The sequence below is a fragment of the Microcaecilia unicolor genome, chromosome 5, assembly GCF_901765095.1.
Source record: "Microcaecilia unicolor chromosome 5, aMicUni1.1, whole genome shotgun sequence".
NCBI lineage: Eukaryota > Metazoa > Chordata > Amphibia > Gymnophiona > Siphonopidae > Microcaecilia > Microcaecilia unicolor.
This window is the reverse complement of record NC_044035.1, coordinates 295,666,710-295,684,876: the sequence shown is the minus strand read 5'-3', so window position 1 is coordinate 295,684,876 and position 18,167 is coordinate 295,666,710.

Genomic DNA, 18,167 nt, shown 5'->3' with positions numbered 1-18,167 from the left:
TAAGGGGGCCCAGGCCTCCGTGGCCCCACGTAGCTACGCCACTGGTTCTATGTAGGATTGTCTCTTTTATGTACTTCTACAGCCCTGCTATAGAAATGATGGTGGTGGAGGTGGTAGTAGTAAACTTATTTTGATGCTCTTATTTCCTGTTTGGGCTGGTCACTTAGAATTTGTTCGCTTCCACCCCTCTGTGTTGTCCTTTGTTGCCTAGTGGTAGTAGTAGCAGCAGCAGCAGCAGCAGTACAGTGTTAAGATGGGGAAGGTTTTGTGTCACAATGGGATTACTGGAAATGTGCTCTACTGAAATGAAACCAGATTGAGTTGATTATCGACTAGTTTTGGGGGGAGGAGGAAACTCTGGGACCCCTTTTTCTAAAGTGTAGTGCACACTAAATGCTAAGAAGCCCATTTAGCTGAAAGGAGTTCTGGGGTCTTTGGATATCTTGAGGTGAGGGGGCTGTGCCCACCAGCTAAAGTATTTACATTTTAAATTGAGCTGGGGGGGAGGCTGGAGAGAATGTATCATGCCCGGTCATTTTGCCCATTTGCCCACTCAAAATTTGCAATCTGGCTATGCAATTGCCCCTGCTGTCACACAAAGTACATTGTAATTTCTGGAATCCAGTGGATTACAGTATACAAGGCAGTATGTTTAAATTACCAAAGAAAGGTTTGGTCAGAAGAATTTGATCAATTTTCTGTGACTGAGAAAACAAAATCTTAGACAAGGGGAGAGAACTAGATGTGGTGTATTTAGATATCAACAAGGGCTTTGACACAGTTCTACATAGGTATCTCATATATAAACTGAACCTTGATATGGGCTCCACAGTGCCCGACTTGGTTATAAACTGGTGGAGTGGGAAGTGACAGTGTAGTGGTAAATTTATTTTTTAAATTTACATATTTGCTTACACTTAATGAATTGCCTTATACACAAAAGTGGCCCAAAGCAACATACTGCACAATCATGTATCAGTCCATGGTGCAACCGCACCTCGAATATTGTGTTCAATTCTAGTTGCCGCATCTCAAAAAAGATAGAGTGGAATTAGAAAAGGTACAGAGAAGGGCGACGAAAATGGTAAAGGGGATGGGACGACTTCCCTATGAGGGAAGGCTGAAGCATTTAGGGCTCTTCAGCTCTTCAGAAGACATGGCTGAGGGGAGATATGATAGAAGTCTATAAAATAATGAGTGGAGTGGAATGGGTAGACATGAATCATTTGCATACTCTTTCTAAAAATGCTAGGACTAGGGGGCATGCGATGAAGCTACAAAGTAGTAAATTTAATACGAATTGGAGAAAATGTTTCTTCACTCAATGTGTAATTAAACTCTGGAATTCATTGCCAGAGAATGTGGTAAAGGCAGTTAGCTTAGCAGGGTTTAAAAAGAGTCTGGACAGCTTCCTGAATGAAAAGCCCATAGACCATTATTAAATTGACTTGGGAAAATCCACTGGTTTTTTTTCTGGGATAAACATCATAAAATGTATTGAGCTTTTCTGGGATTTTGCCAGGTATTTGTGACCTGGATTGGCCACTGTTGGAAACAGGAAACTGGGCTTGATGGCCCTTTGGTCTGTCCCAGTGTGGCAATACTTATGTACTTATGTAGCTGGTAACAATTAATACACACATTAAAATAACAGAGGAAAAGAACATTAGCAGTGCTTTTCCACAGCATAACTCAGTACTGACATACCTAACTTTTAGGTGCCTACAGTAACACCAGTCATTGAGCTAGCCTAAGTGTGGGTGTCTAAATATGGCAGGGATGCACATAACTTACAGTATTCTATATGTTACATGCGTAAGTAGGAATCCCACTGTGGTAACGTGAACATGGGTGGGCCAGGAACCCAGGTGAGACAGAACCAGATAACAGTTGCAGGTAAAGGAAAAGAACATTTACTAAAGCTGTTAAGTCAGGAGTACTTTTCCATTCAAAGGTAGGAGGAAAAAGGCAACATAAAACTAATCCATAAATGTAACACTGTCCTAGTGTGGCTTGCGTCTACAGGGCCACTGTGTACCTTATTTGCCTCTCAGTACAGCACACACTTTACTCGTCTCTGGTCTTCTTCAAAGTAATCAAGGAAGGCTATAGCAATTACTGGGGTCAAAATACAAAATCTGCAAGGTTCCCAGTGGAGTTTAGCCTACCTGACTGTAGTTGTTGTATTTCACATATAAGTGGTGGGGAGGCACATGCCTTGGGGCTTTGCTGCTTCCCTCTGAACCTCCTTAACCTAGCTATGGCCCTAGCTTTTATACTTCCTGGACCATGCCCTCCTGCCTGGCTCTTTCCCTTCCATGTCACTTCCCCCTGATTCATGTGGTGCAGTGCTTAAAGCACTTGCCTGGGAATCAGAAGGTGGCTGGTTCAAATCTCCCTTTTACTAATTTTTTTTTTAATTTGGACGTCCCTAATTGCACTTGCATGGTTTTTTTTTTTTTTCGATTTTTGCTCTCTGCATGGGTCCGGGCAGCACCAACTAAACTAAATTTGCTTGGGGGACCTGCATACTGCTGTCATGGAGCTAGGGATGATATTTGAGGCTGGCATAGAGGCTGGAAAAAAAAGTGTTTAAAGTTCGGGTTTTTTTGGTGGGAGGGGGTTAGTGACCACTGGGGGAGTCAGGGGAGGTCATCCCCGATTCCCTCCGTTGGTCATCTGGTCATTTAGGGCACTTTTTTGGGACCTGTTCATGAAAAAACAGGGTCCAGAAAAAGTGTCCTAAATTCTGGCTAAAAACGCCTTTATTTTTTCGATCATCAGCCGAGCGCGCCCATCTCTCCTCAGTCGATAACCATGCCCCAGTCCCGCCTTCACCATGCCTCCAACATGCCCCCGTCAACTTTATGCGTTCCCGCGACGGAGTGCAGTTGGAAACACCCAAAATCGACTTTCGATTATACCGATTTGGGCACCCACAAGAGAAAGACGTCCATCTCCCGATTTAGGTCGGAATTTGGGTGTTTTTCTCTTTCAAAAATAAGCTGGAAAGTGTCCCTCCAGACAGACACAGATGAATGGGAAATACCACAGCAGTGACCATTTAGGATGGGACCCCACCTTGAGCCCTGCCTGAAACAGGCCACAAACTCTACTTGTGGTTGCACTTGTATGTCCACCAGATAATGACAAACAAAGGAATGCAAGGACGACCATACTGCAGCCCTACAGATCTCCACTGGTGGAACCAAAGAGCACTCCACCCACTTAGACGCCTCCCCTTGACAGAATGAGCCTTAAGGAAAGCAGGCACTGGTCTCTTCTTCAATAGATAAGATAAGATAAGCAACCACCCAGCAGAACAAAAAGATGATCCAAATGTTGGAATTTTCAAGTCCTATCCATGTAAGAGTGTAAAACCCGCCGAACATTTAATTTGCGCAGCTGCTGATGTTCTGCTGCATCATCTTGATCACCCAACACTGGCAGCAAAATGGACTGACTGACATGAAAAACCAATACTACTTTGGGAAGAAAAGATAGGACTGGCCTCTGCTTCAAAATCACTTACTCCTTAAGGAATACTAGAAAAGGCACATGACACAAAAGCGCCTGTAGCTCTAAAATGCACAAAGCAGATGTGATAACCACCAGAAAAGTGTCTTCAAATTAAGGTCCTTGAGAGTACAGTGCTCTAGGAACTCAAATGGAGGAAAAATCAAAACAGACAGTGCCAGGTTGAGATCCCAAGAGGGAACAGACGAGTGAACTGGGGGACGGAGATGAACCACTCGCTAAAAACAGATATTCTGTTAAGACGCCAGACGCTTACCCTGAATGATACTGCGAAGGTGTCAGGTCCTCGAGGCAGAACCGGAATACGTGAGCCCTTGGAGCACTGCCAAGAAGCGGCAGCGGCAGGCAAGACCACCCTGGAACTGGATACCTGGAAGGACAGGGCTGGACCTCTGGACTGGAGTCGGGACTGAGGCAGGCAACTGGAACCAGCAGAACAGGAACAACTTCACCTGCACTTGACCACCGTTCCCCTGGAGTTGAGCTCCAGCGTGCGGGTGGCCGGCAGGACTTGCAGGACGAGGCCGGAACTGGAGATCCAGAGGACCCACCCTGGGTCAGGGAACACGAGGAAGCTAGACTAACTACTAGACTCAGACTGAAAGCTGCTGCGCTGCCACTAGCAAGGAACCCAAGACAGAGCAGGAAGACAAGACGAACAAAAGCATAACAGGAGCAAAGACTAGGGCACTCAGCAAGCTAGGCAGCACGGGGTTCAGGGAATACCCACAGGGTAAACCCACTAGCTAGGTAGAGGCAGGATACAGGATAAACACCCAGGAAATACACACTAGCTAGACAGAGACAGGCATCAGGATGTACGCTCAGGATATACAAGCAGGGTTCAGGATATACACTCAGGATATACAAGCAGGTTCAGGACAGGCACTCAGGGTAAACGCCCTAGCTAGGCAGAGGCAGGGTTCAGGATATACCCTCAGGATATACAAGCAGGGTTCAGGACAGGCACTCAGGGTAAACGCCCTAGCTAGGCAGAGGCAGGGTTCAGGATAACCCCTCAGGGTAAACGCCCTAGCTAGGCAGAAGCAGGGTTCGACAGGAACCGGCAGTGGTCAGGGCTGGCAGCAAGCGAGGAAAGTCAGGAACAAGCAGGAGTCAAACTCGTCAGGCAAACAGAAGGAGTAACCAGGAACTAACGGAGTCTTAGGGCTGGCAGCAGGCAGAAGAGTATATCAGGGTTCAGGCAATAGTCAGAGACAGGCAACAAGCAGAGAGTATCAGGGTTCAGGCAATAGTCAGAGGCAGGCAGCAAGCAGAGAATATCGGGATTCAGGCAATAGTCAGAGACAGGCAGCAGACGATAGAATACACCACGAACTAGCAGAGTCAGGCTGAAGCTACAGATTTCCACCACAAACCGAGGGAGAGTGGCTGAAGGCTTCCGACTCCAAACACAGAGCAAGGGAGTAGAAGGACAAGCAGTCCACAGACAGAGTAGCAGGGCAGAGCCCCCCACAGAAGGACTAGCAGTCCACAGACACAAACAGAAGGGCAGAGCCCCCACGGAAGGACTAGCAGTCCACAGAAGGGCAGAGCCCACACAGAAGGACTAGCAGTCCACAGACACAAAGAGAAGCTGGGCCAGAACCCAGAGAAAGGCTAAGCAGTAGTGCAGCAGAACACTAACTAACCTGACCTGGCCTAAAGGCATAACACCATGCAAAGGCCCTGAGTGCTAGCACAGCACTATATCTTTTTTGAGATGCGGCGACCAGAATTGAACACAATATTCAAGGTGTGGTCGCACCATGGAGCGATACAAGGGCATTATAACGTCCTCATTTTTGTTTTGTATTCCTTTCCTAATAATACCTAACATACTATTTGCTTTCTTAGCTGCAGCAGCACACTGAGCAGAAAGTTTCAACGTATCATCAACGACAACACCGAGATCCCTTTCTTGGTCTGTGACTCCTAACATGGAACCTTGCATGACGTAGCTATAATTCGGGTTCCTCTTTCCCACATGCATCACTTTGCACTTGCTCACATTAAATGTCATCTGCCATTTAGACGCCCAGTCTCGTAAGGCCCTTTTGTAGTTTTTCACAATCCTCCTGCAATTTAACGACTTTGATAAAGTCCAAGGCATGCTGCTGGGGAGACCACCTGTCCAGAAGAGCAGACTGCAGCAGCTGCATGTAAGCTGTGGCCTATTGAACTATGGAACTGAGCAACTGAAGATAATCTCACGCCCAAGGACAAGGAGACCTCAAAAGTGCCCAAACCTGATACTGAAGCTTCTGAATGCTGGTGTCCATCAGGAAAATACAGCCCAGACACATGTCAAAATGGACCCCCCAGATACTCCAGTCACTGAAAGGAAATGAGATGACTTGTGGCCAGGCTGATTACCCAGCCTAACAACTGCAACACCTGAATCACCTGATTCGTGGCTGCAGAACTCTCCTGGAGAGACTTCACCTGAATCAACCAATTGCCAAAATAGGGATGAACTAGGACTCCCTCCTGTCATATAACAGCCACTACCACCACCATGACCTTGGGAAAGGTACGGGGAGTGAGGCCAAAAGGGAGTGCACAGAACTGCTAATGCCGCCCCAAAACTGCAGAGTGAATGAATCTTTAATGCCCTGGCTGAATCAGAATATGCAGATGTGCTTCCGTGAGATCCAAAGACGTAAGGAACTCACCCAGCTGAACTGCGACAATCACTGACCACAGGGTCTCCATACAGAAGGATAGTACATGGAGAGCCCAATTTACTCCCTTGAGATCCAAAATGTGGTACAAGGACCCCTCCTTCTTGGGCATAACAAAGTAGATATAATAATGACTGGTGTCCAGCTCGTTGAAAGGAACTGGAGCCACTGCCCCGAGGTTGACCAATCTGTGCAGGGTCTGGCAAGCTGCCCACACCTTCCATGGAGCCCAACAAGGATACTCCAGAAAGGTATCCTGCAGAGATTGGGCAAACTCCAAGGCATACCCCTCTTGGAGAACTTCCAGAACCCACTGATCTGGGTCCACTGCAGATAAAATAAAAATCCCCCAACCTTGCTCTGACCAGCACCAGTAAATGGACCTGAACATCTTCATTGGGAAGCTCTTGAGGCCCCTGTGGAAGGACAGAGTCCGCTGGAAATAACGGCCCCGGGAAGCCAAGCCAGGCTAGACCTACCTGGCCAACAACACTGAGCATCCCGGAACTGCCCTCTGGTGGATGAACCTCTACCTACTGACTTGGGCTTGTCCTCTGGGAACCTTAGCCTCCCCCAGACTCCAAACCAACTTATCCAGCTTCTCACCAAATAACAAGGAACCCATAAAGGGGAAACAACTGTGCATAGTCTTGGAAGCAGCATCAGCTGACCAACCTCAAAGCCACAAGGATTGCTAGGCCACCACACTAAGCACCAAGGACTTAGCCAAAGAGCGCAACAGGTCATACATAGTGTCAGAAACAGAAGAATAGCCCATCTCTATTTTACATGCAGAAGACAAGATGTGGCAATTCCTGAAAAAGATGGAGCCATTGCCATCAAAGACTCAACTCATGCCCAGCGTTGACACCAAGTCCCCGCAAGAGGAAGGCTCCCCCTACTGCCCTGGCTCTGGCTCTACTTCCAAAATGATGCCTGCCCAAGTTGGACAATGCTTACAGACCCCCATTGCATCTAAGCCACAGCAGGAGCACATACTGTAGGTCAGTACTTTAACTTCTCTGTGCAAATATCTATCAGAAACAAGAATGAAACTGGTAGCCAGTAGCAGTAAACAGCATGCACCTCCCAGACACTCGCAGAGAGGCTACAGAAGATGGGCAGCTGACAAGAAATGCTTCTTCCCCCCCCCCCCCCCCCCCCGAGCTCAAACAGAGCACTAATGGGCAGATCCTCACAGACAGCAGCTTTGAGAGCCTGAACTAGACATAAAATGGGTCCCAACAATGTGTGAAGTGGTCTGGACCAGCCCCGGAATGACCTAGAAACACCCCGTCCAACCCTGACCCTCCCTTCAGCATCAGGGCTTCTCTTGTCCTCCAAACTGGCCACCAATTAAAAAAAAAAAACCTGGGCAAAACAGCAGGCCAGAACAGCAGGCTTGACCCAGGTAAGCCCCCTTGATGGGCAAAACCTTATTTATTATTTTTTCTTTAAAACTGCATCCCTTTACACTAGACTGAGGTGGGGGCCTGCAGGGGTCTCTTTAGCCTTAGGGTTGCTACATAAGAATGGACGGGTCCATCTCCCCACTCCCCAGTGGTGTGCTGGTAAATTTTTAACAACAGGCTCTCTCCCCGGTCCACCTTGGCGCCCCCCCCCCATCCACCTCGGCGCCCCCCCCCCCATCCACCGCTGCGCCCACCCACCCACCTCTGCGCCGCCCCCCCCCCCAAAAAAAAAATTGCATAGCTGGCCATAGCCGGGGGGAGGGGCAATGCATTACTCTCTCCAGGAAAAAAAATTAAATGATCCCAGGTTCCAATCTAATTCATGTTTAATATGGGATAAAATGCCATAAATAAGTAAATAAATATAAACTTTTAACGTTCAGCACCTGATTCTCAAAGTGGACATATTCCAAACACTATAATGAAAATAAATTTATTTTTTTCTACCTTTGTTGTCTGGTGACTTTGTTTCTCTGATCATGCTGGTCCAGTATCTGATTCTGCTGCTCTCTATCTGTTCCCTTGACTCCATTTCCAGGGCTTCCTTTCCATTAATTTCTTTTCTTTCCTCCTTTCTTCTTCATTTTTGATCCTCCGCAGACTTAACTGTCCAGTGGATCTAGCTTCTTCCTATTTTCTCCATCCATGTGCAGTTTCTCTCCTCAATTCCTTTTCCCTCATCTAATCTCCTTCCTCTATCTTCCCTCCATGTCCAGCATTTCTTCTCTCTCCCTTCCCTTCCCTCCATCCATGTCCAGAATTTCTCTTGCTCTCCCCACCATCCATGTCCTGAAACTCTCCTCTCTCCCCTGCCCCCCTCTCCCCATCCATGCCCAGCAGGTCTCTCCCCATCCATGCCCAGCAAATCTCTCCCCTGCCCCCTCTCCCCATCTGTGCCCAGCAGGTCTCTCCCCTGCCCCCTCTCCCCATCCATGCCCAGCAAGTCTCTCCCCTGCCCCCCTCTCCCCATCCATGCCCAGCAGGTCTCTCCCCTGCCCCCTCTCCCCATCCATGCCCAGCAGGTCTCTCCCCTGCCCCCCTCTCCCCATCCATGCCCAGCAAATCTCTCCCCTGCCCCCTCTCCCCATCCATGCATGGGGAGAAGCCCTGATGATGAAGGTAGGGTCAGGGTTGATCCAGGGTGTTTCTGGGTCAGTCTGTGGCTGGTCCGGACCATTTCACACGTTGTTGGGACCCGTTTCATATCTAGTTCAGGTCCTGGGGCATGTGGGGCTGGAGCCAGCAAAAATGCAGCAGGCATAACCAAGTGAGCTGTCATGAATAAGAAACTCTGGTAAGGCCAGCGGAAAAATGGCTGGCTTCGGGCCTAGCCTGCCAGAGCTCCTTCGCATGCATGGTAGTCACGCATGTTGGAAGCTCCGGTTGACCTCGCCAAAACGGGGGTCTAAATTTTAGAGTATACCCAGCAGGCTCCTGTGGTTGAGTGCCTGTAATGGGGTAGGTAATCCAATGGTGGGAGCAGCCTTGGAGACTTCAGAAGAACCTGGTAAGAGGTCTCCTGACCTTGGTTTCATTTTATTTAATTTTATTTGGGTCGTTTTTGATGGTTATTTTTTTCAGGCTCCATGGAGTAATTTTTTTAAATTCTTTGTTATGGTCAAGGGGTCCTGAGGTCCTCTTTAGGTGAGCTCAGGTGGTTAAAATTCTTGGAAAATATTTTACAGGCTGTGGTGTGGAACGCTGCTTGGGACATGGATTTCTGAAATCTGACAGTGGCGCCTGCAAACGTAAAATTGTTGAAAGTTTGGAAAAATTCATTTGATGTAATTGCATTAAGCAGCAATTCAGTGTGGTTTTCAAAATTTAAAACGTGGTCTGAATTGTGCTCGACATGATACAGGTGGTTGTATGATTTTTATTAACATTCTGTGTAATTCTGACTGTTTCATGAAGGAAGGCATTTTTTTCATTGAAATCAATGAGAAAAATGGGTTAAAGATGGAGATTTTGTTAAGATTCCATGACTGCAAAAAAAAAAAAACAGTAAGCATTCCATGCAAATGCATCTGATTGATTCTGGAGGGTCATGTGGCCCCAGCCAAGACCACTGCCTGGTCATCAGTGTGTATGGAAGTATGTGTGTGTAGCTCTGTGGTTTGTGAGCTCTGGAGAATGATAAAAGGGCAGAAGTGGGAAAAGTTGTTTGAAAGATTGAGCGTTTGTTGCTGGTTGAATAGCCTGAGTTAAACTTCTTTTAAGATTTTTTTTAACTGTTGGTTAGTTTAGAGCTGATTTAAATGTGTTGAGTCTATGTGTTAGCTGGGCTCAGGTTTGATGGGATAGGGAAGGAAATTGCCTAGGCTGACAGTGGCATACCAGTGAGAGACTGAGTTGAGTGCCAGTGGCCAGAAGTGGTTCTCCCATCTGTGGGGCTTGGTCATGGGCGCATGGAAGCTCTGCCAAAGGGAATGTTCTGTTCGTATGTGGCAGATACCCTGTTCTAAAAAAAAAAAAAAAATCTGACTTAACTGTTGGGATATGGTCTGAAAGAGATTGAATTAAAAGTTGCTTGAAATTGGGAGTGAGTGTCTGTTGAGAGGTTACACTGGAAGTGTGAGCTGTGATCCTGGTACAGCCAGGTTCCTATAGCTTAGGGTGCAAAATAAAAGAATAGGAAGCCCAGTAGAGATAATTAAATTTTATTTAATTTAGCTAGCAACCCACAGTAACCCAGTGCGTTTTTTCTAGCGTAAAAGGTGCTGGTACTCAAATGCCAGGCTACCCTTCAGGGGTGGGGTGATCAATGAGGGACCCACCCCACAATAGCCAGGCCCCCTGCAACTAGTCACAGAATCTATGGCAAGGCAGAATTGGTGTGTAGGGCTGAGCTCTTTCATTAAAACTTGGGGATCATGGGTCAATTTTAGCAGACAATGAAAAAGGTGCTGGTACTAAGTACCCCCAAGTACCACCTCAAAAAAAGCCCTGCAGTAACCCATACCCAGAAAGTTTGTTTTTGCAGATAAAAGAGGGAGTTAAGGTTTTGCTTCCTTTGAGTTTGATGGCAGGTGTCAAGCCTTCAAGGAACTATAAGCCACCAAAGTCAGCAGCACAGGTCCCCATGCAAGCAAGACCAAAGTCCAGCCAAGAGAGAGCTTCAGATAAGTGGCAACAACACCAGCACACTTCTGAAAGACGGAAACCACCATTTGAGGACTTGGCTAGCACTGGGGAGGAGTTCAAACATTTACCTGGGGAAGGGTCTGTAGTCCTGGTACATCTTGGTCTGAGGAAACCTGAAATATATAATAGAACCACAAAGAATCAGTCTTTTAAGGGAGAGTCGGGTTAATGAAAGAATAAAAGACAAAAGTGAAAGGATTAATACAAGAAGTACTTATCTGACAGAAGTTCTTATCTTGTTTGTCTTTATTGAACTTGAAATGATTTAATTTTGGTGTACACATTTCAAATGAGAAGAGTAGTTATAGCTGTTGGAAAGAAGATTTCTTTGGATTAACATTTTACCAATTGTTTAACAAATTTGTTCATGTTGATGCACTTTACAACTAACACAGTTTACATGTTTTTAATAAGCAGCTGTATTTTTACAGAGTTTGTAATATATGTTTTTAATTGTCTTATTTATTGAAACAACTTGTGTAATAAAACATTTTAGACATCTACATTATTGTCTTTCTTGTGAATTCCCTACGTGGTGTCGATTCAAAGGGAAACCCAAAGGCCGTGACATTTTCATTCCAGATTAGTAATACCATCTCGCACCACTAGGGCAGCCACACCAGCAAGAAAGAATCAGCACTGAGAAGGAACTTAGGTTTTTATTCAGAAAAACCTAAGAAGAAATAACCAACCAAAAAGTAAAAAGATCCAGAAAAAGACAACCCCTCCCAGGACTAAAAAGGAACAGGACTGCACAGACTCATCATCTCAACACCTGCTAGAGACTGAGAACAGACACTCTAGAGGGACTGCACAGCCTGCTTATTGGTGACTTACAAGTCTGTAGTTCTCAGTCTCCACCTGCTGGTAGAGGAGCATATACCCATTTGTCTGTGCCTGTCAGAAGTGAAGCCATAGAAAACCAACTTTAAACCACTCTCCTCCCATAGCCCTCAGAGCCATTAGCTACATATATTTTATAAGTGTTTGCTACAGTAGATTTCTGAAAAAAAAAATGGACATGTTTCCCTACTCTATATTTGGACCAAGGAGTAATAAGCTCAATTCTCACAAAGCTACGCTCAGTCATGCACACCTTAGACATAACTAGACAAAACATTTAGCTATGCAACCACTAAATATCCCTAAAATATTTTCTCTGCTCTGCCACAAACGTCTTAGTTGTTACAAGACTTTTACAGTATCTTCTTTGAATGCAATCAGAATCCACTATTTTGTTAAATCTGACTGATTCCATGACAATGGGACTCCTTTTTAGTAAATTGTCACTGTAAATTCTATTTCACTTGTGTAGGGATCCCTTCTTAAGCATCTCATAGTAGAGATATCAGTGTCCCTTTCCAAGTGATGAACTGGATGAGAGTTGAAGGTTAGTGGTTCATAATCAACTCCTCAATTAGGAGGGGCCTCTAGAAGTGAGGTGCAAACAAAACTTATGTAAATGTCAAATAAAAAAATACATAAAACAAAACTTGAAAATGCAGAAATGCAATTTAAAATAGCCTCATCAAACCTAATCATTAACAATTATCAAACAGGAAGGTAATCAATTTCTTGCAAAAAAATAATTGGTTTCTAATCTAACCAGTGAAGGTAAAGAATTCCAAAAGGACATTGCAGCAAAAGATGAAAATAAACTAGAAATTCGTTAAAAATAAACACCTCTTGAACTTGGGAGTTGAAAAATTAATGCAGCAAGTAGTCGAGAAAAATTACCAAAAAAAAGCGTTCAATAAACTAAATAGTTTAGATTTAAACCCATAAATCATTTGGAACAATTGACAAGCAGATATTTTTTTTAAGTATGTATTAAAAGCCAGTGTAACTAAGCTAAATGTGGAGAAACACTCAAACTTCTTGATCTTATAGATCAGACAAGCTGCAGTGTTCTGAATTAGTTGTAATTTATTCAGCAGCTTTGAGGATAAACCAATATACAGCACATTACGTGCTCTGGGTTCTTTTCTTCTTGCTGATTTTCTGTCCTCCAAAGATGACTGAGATTGACGGTTTAGGTGCCCAAGCCTTCAGAACTCAGGAGAACACTTGGATGAAGATTTCAAAGAGGTGGAAGGACCAAAGAAGCGAGAGTTGATAACAGCAGTTAGCTCCTCATTCGTGTGTGTCACTGAAGAATTTCCCTTAATGCTATTTTCAGAGGAGTTTTGGTTGGAAGCCATAGGGAGGACTGTCCTGCAAAGAAGACTTCTGATTGCAGTGTTTTATTATTTCTCTGTAGGTTCATAACTGAAAATCACCGCTAGTCAGCAGCACTTATCCCGGTCGCAGGTGACATTACCTGGATAAGTGCTTTTGAATATTTGTCCATTTACTTTTTGAACAACCTCAACCGGGTATATGGTGTATTTTTTCTACTATGTTGGGACATGTGCTGACACCTCCATAAGCCTAAGGCCCTAAAAGTCTTTCTTCCATTCACAAAGAAACCCAGGGAGCATGGGGAACATCTATTTCGAATAGGTCTCTCAATTCTGCTGGCCAAGCAAAATGAGGCTACACTTTTCTTCTTAAGTAGCTCATTCTCCCAATCAATGTTCTTATTTATACCCTCACACATTACCACCCACTGATAATGGGTATCACTTTTAATCCCTAATCACACATACTGTAATTGCAGTACTAAAACTGCCAAACTATAAAAAGCTAAATTGGTGAACTGAAATAGGTAGATTATTTTTCACAATATACATTTGTGGAGAAGGGCACCATCTAGTGTCCAGTGTTATTGTGATCTATTTTTCTAAATTTACATAATGAGGATAAACTGATTATTTCTTTCTGGAAGGAGTGCATTCTTCATGTTTCTCCTTCCTACCAACTATGATCCCCAAGTGGTGGCAGCGCCAAAGCCCTAATGGGGCTTGTTTGGGCAGACTGGATGGACCGTACAGGTCGTTCTCTGCCATCATCTACTACGTTACTATGTTAGTCCCTCCAGGGTTTCATACAAGTTTTCATCCCTGTCAGAACTAAAATACTTCCTACAATGTCCACATGGGATCTGACATCATCTCCTTCTCTTAGTTGTGCCTGATCCCAGTTGAATCATCTCACCACTTACTCATCTGATTTTCATGTTTAGACTAAAGTGGACAGAGATTTAATTGATGACATTCAAAATACAGCTGTAAAAGGAGAAGTACTATCCATAGGTGATTTTCATATGCCAGATGATGATTAGGGTATCCCTATTGCAGGGTCTTGTAGAAGCAGAGAGAACTATTCCAGCAGTTGGTAATGGAACCCACACAGGAGTGGGCCATACTGGACCTAGTGCTTACTATTGGAGAGACTGATTCATTTTATAGTAGGTGGTCATCTGGCATCCAGTGATCACCAGATGGTATGGTTTAATATTAAGATAGGTTGAAGAGGGTTCATTCAAAAGTGAAGGTTCTAACTTTATTCAATGGGGGAATACCTCAAGTAATTTCTGTCTGAATGGGAACATCTGGAAGAAGTTGGAAAGCAGTGGGTAAAACTGAAAGAAGCTATAAGGGCAACAAACCTTTTTGTAAGTAAAGTAAAAGCAAGATGAAAAGGAGGTCACTTTGGGTCTCAAAAGTAGTAGCTGAAAAGGTAAGGAAAGAGAGGTTAGCAGAAAGAGGAAGACAGGTGAAAATATCTGAAAAAACTAAGAAAAGCTGATAGAGTAGTCAGGAAAGCAAAGATGCAAATGAAATAAAAAATAGCCAATATGGTAAAATGTGTGTGTGTGGGGGGGGGGGGGGGGGGGGGGGGGAGAAGACATTTTTTAGATATGTTAGCGATAGCAGGTAGTGCAAAAGTGGCATTTGTGAGACTCAAAGGTGAAGAAGAGGAATATGTAGAAGCTGGTAAAGATATGGCAGAATTGCTTAACAAATATTTCTATTCTTTGTTCACAGCTGAAGGGCCAGGAGCAGGATAGCAGCAGACAAAAAGAAATAGAAATGGAGGAGTGGTATTCCTGAACGATTTTCAGAGGACTGTGTTCATGAGGAGCTGGCTAAACTAAAGGTGAACAAAGTGATGGGGCGAGATGGCATACATCCAAGGGTACTGTAGGGAAGTCTGGTGGCTCTGTTGACTGACCATTTCAATGCTTCTCTAGTCAGGAGTGGATGTGGTCCCTCTCCATAAAAGCAGAAGTAAAGAAGAAGTTTGGAACTACAGGCCGGTAAGTCTGACTTCTGTGGTAGGTAAATTAACAGAAACACTTTTAAAACAGAGAACATAGTTTTTGGAATCCAATGGATTACAGGACCCAAGGCAACATGGTTTCTGTCATGAAATGCCTAGCACCTGCTTGGGGTTAACCCTGTGGCCACCTGGAGGATCTGACCCCAGCACTGCTCAGGCCCGCTTGCACCTGGGGACATGCTCTATACTAGCACCCTCCTCCGACCGACTGGGTCCCGCTTGCCTCTGGGCTATTCTCCCATTCTCAGGTTATTCCCTGGTGATTTCTAGGAAACTGAGGCCATACTCCAAGGGTACCACAGTTCCCAGAAAGCACCCACAGACCCAAAAACATAAACCAGGATTCTTAGTCAGTCCAGGACTGCAGAGTCAATAAACTAAATAAGATTTATTGTCACACAACTTGAACAGTGAACAGAAAAAGGTGATATCGGCAAGCCATAACAGGTAACTGAAAATGGATCAATTATAAAACTATCTAAAAATTTGTTTAATACCTGGGTAGTACCTGGGGAGGTCAGAAAATATAGCTGCTCACAGGTTATATCAGATAACTGTTCACAGGGTCTCAGTAAAGAGATCTTTTTCTCTCCGCTCCCAGGCTGAGACAGTGGAAAATCCAGTACCTTCAGGTTAGATTTGAAATCCAGGCCAATCAGAGCCCAGGGCATCAATTTTGAGAGCAGCTGCCCACTGATACTGCAGATTGCCATTCCATAAACTGAAACTGGAAGAGAGAAAGTATTTTTCTGCAACAGCTTTAAACCTCAAAATAAGCACCATCTGCTGGCCAATTAAGAGAAATACACTTCATGAAATAGTGAATACAGTTTTCAGGCTCACAAACCCACTGTTTCGTCACAGTTTCACTAGAGGCAGGTCTTGTCAGACAAATCTAATTAATGTTTTTTTTACTGGGAGATAAGAGAATTGGATGGCGTGAGAGTGTTAGATGTGTGTATATTTAGATTTTAGCAAAGCCTTTGACATGGTTCTGCATAGTTGACTGTTATGGAATGCCTAGCATCTGACTGGGGTTACTTCGGCCACCTGGAGGGTCTATCCCCAGAACTACTGAGGCCTACCTGCACCCGAGTATATGGTCCACTCTAGCACCCTCCATTCCACTGACTGGGTCCCACTTGCCTCTGGGTGAGAGTCTCACACTCTAGGGAGTTTCCTGTACTCAGTTTCTAGGTACTGGGGCCACACTCCCAGGGATCCCACAGTTCCTGGAAAGCACCCACAGAACTAACACACAAACCACCAGGAAACTATTGTTAGTCAGTCCAGGACAACAGAGCCAATAAACTAACAGGTTTATTGTCACAGTAGAATAGTGAATGCTTGAAAAACCAAGTGGAAAAGTACAGCAAGCAATAACAGGTAACTGAATAAAGATCAATATTAAAACTATCTAACACTTGTTACTACCTGGGGAGTTTCAGGAAATTAACTGCTCACAAGTCTTGAACAGGGTCTCAGGACAGAGATGTTTCTCCTCTGTACTCCCAAGCTGAGACTGTGGAAAATCCAGTACCTTCTGGCTAGATTTGAACTCCAGGCCAATCGGAGCTCAGGGCACCAATTTTGAAAGTATCTGGCCAATGGTACTGCAAATTGCCTTTTCACAAGTTTAAACTGAAAAAGAAAATAGTCTTTTTTTGCAACAGCTTTAAAACACAAAACAGATGCCATCTGCTGGCCAATTAGGAGACATACACTTCATGAAATACTACAGTTCACAGGCTTAGAAACCCACTGTTTCATCACTAATAAATAAACTGACTGCCCTCGGTATGGGCCCTAAAGTGATTGACTGGGTTAGAACTGGTTGAGTGGAAAGCGACAGAGGGTAGTGGTAAATAGAGCTCATTCTGAGGAAAAGGATGTTACCAGTGGTGTGCTGCAAGGTTCGATTTTTGGGTCGGCTCTTTTCAGTGTGTTTTTTCTAGCAAAAAAGGTGCAGGTACTCAAATATTAGGCCACCCTTCAGGGGTGAGGTGATCACTGAGGGACCACCCCACAATGGCCAGGCCCCCTGCAACCAGTCACAGAATCTATGACAAGGCGGAATTGGTGTGTAGAGCCTGAGCTCTTTCATTAAATCTTGGGGTCCATAGGTCAACTTTAGCAGACAATGAAAAAGGTGCCTCAAAAAAGTCCTGGGGGAAGCAGCGCCGTCTTTTTCCGTTGGGCTGGGGTTCTGGGCATCCTGGAGGTGGGAGACGGCTTGCCTGAGGACGGGGATGGTTGTTTTAAGTTGGCGGAAGGGAGAGGAGCACGGTCTCGGGCCATCGGGTGGTGATCCGGTATGTTCGGTCCATTTCAGGCCGGCTGCAGGGGAATGCTGGAACATGCGCTGCGGGAATCTGCGCCATCTTTTTCCGGGTGCTCGGGGAATCCCCGAGCTGGGAGACAGCTTGCCTGAGGCTGGGGATGGTTGGGCACGGCCGCTTTGGCAAAAGGGGAAGAGGAAGGGGGTGGGGAGTTACCTGTAGCTGCGTGAGAAAACGGGTATTCTTTGTTTTGTATTATTAGTTTGCATTTCTGTTGAAGAAAGAGTGGATGCCTTTTGAATGATGGAGGTGGTGCGTCGGTGTGCGGTTGTTTCATTAGTTTGGCAGCCAGTCTCCAGCGATTCCTAGGCAGGGAAGGAGTAGGGAAACACGCTCCACGTGTTTCCCTACTCCTCCCCCTTCCTTGGTCGCTGTTTGCTGCTGGCTGGGTCGCGGGCAATCCTTCCAGCTGGACCGCAGCTTGTCCTGTTCGCCCATGTCCCAGACGGTGACGGGCACGTTGTTTTCCAGCTCCTCTGACTCCATGTCAAGCGATCCCAAATATAGTCTTTGCTATGGGCCCTCTGGCACTCTTCAGTACTGGCATTAGGCATTTAAAATTTCTCCCCCCCCCCCCCCCCCCCGGTCTATTTTTGCACATACCCACAGCAGGAATATTCTTCTCTCGTTCCAGCGGTGGTTCTGTGCTCTCCGTGCTGCACAAATAATGAGCCATTCTGCTGGGGAATGCTCCTCCTTTATTGTCACGTAGTTTCCTCTGATTGGTCCATCTTACGTTGCCTAATGTTGCCTGGGAACGGTGTTGT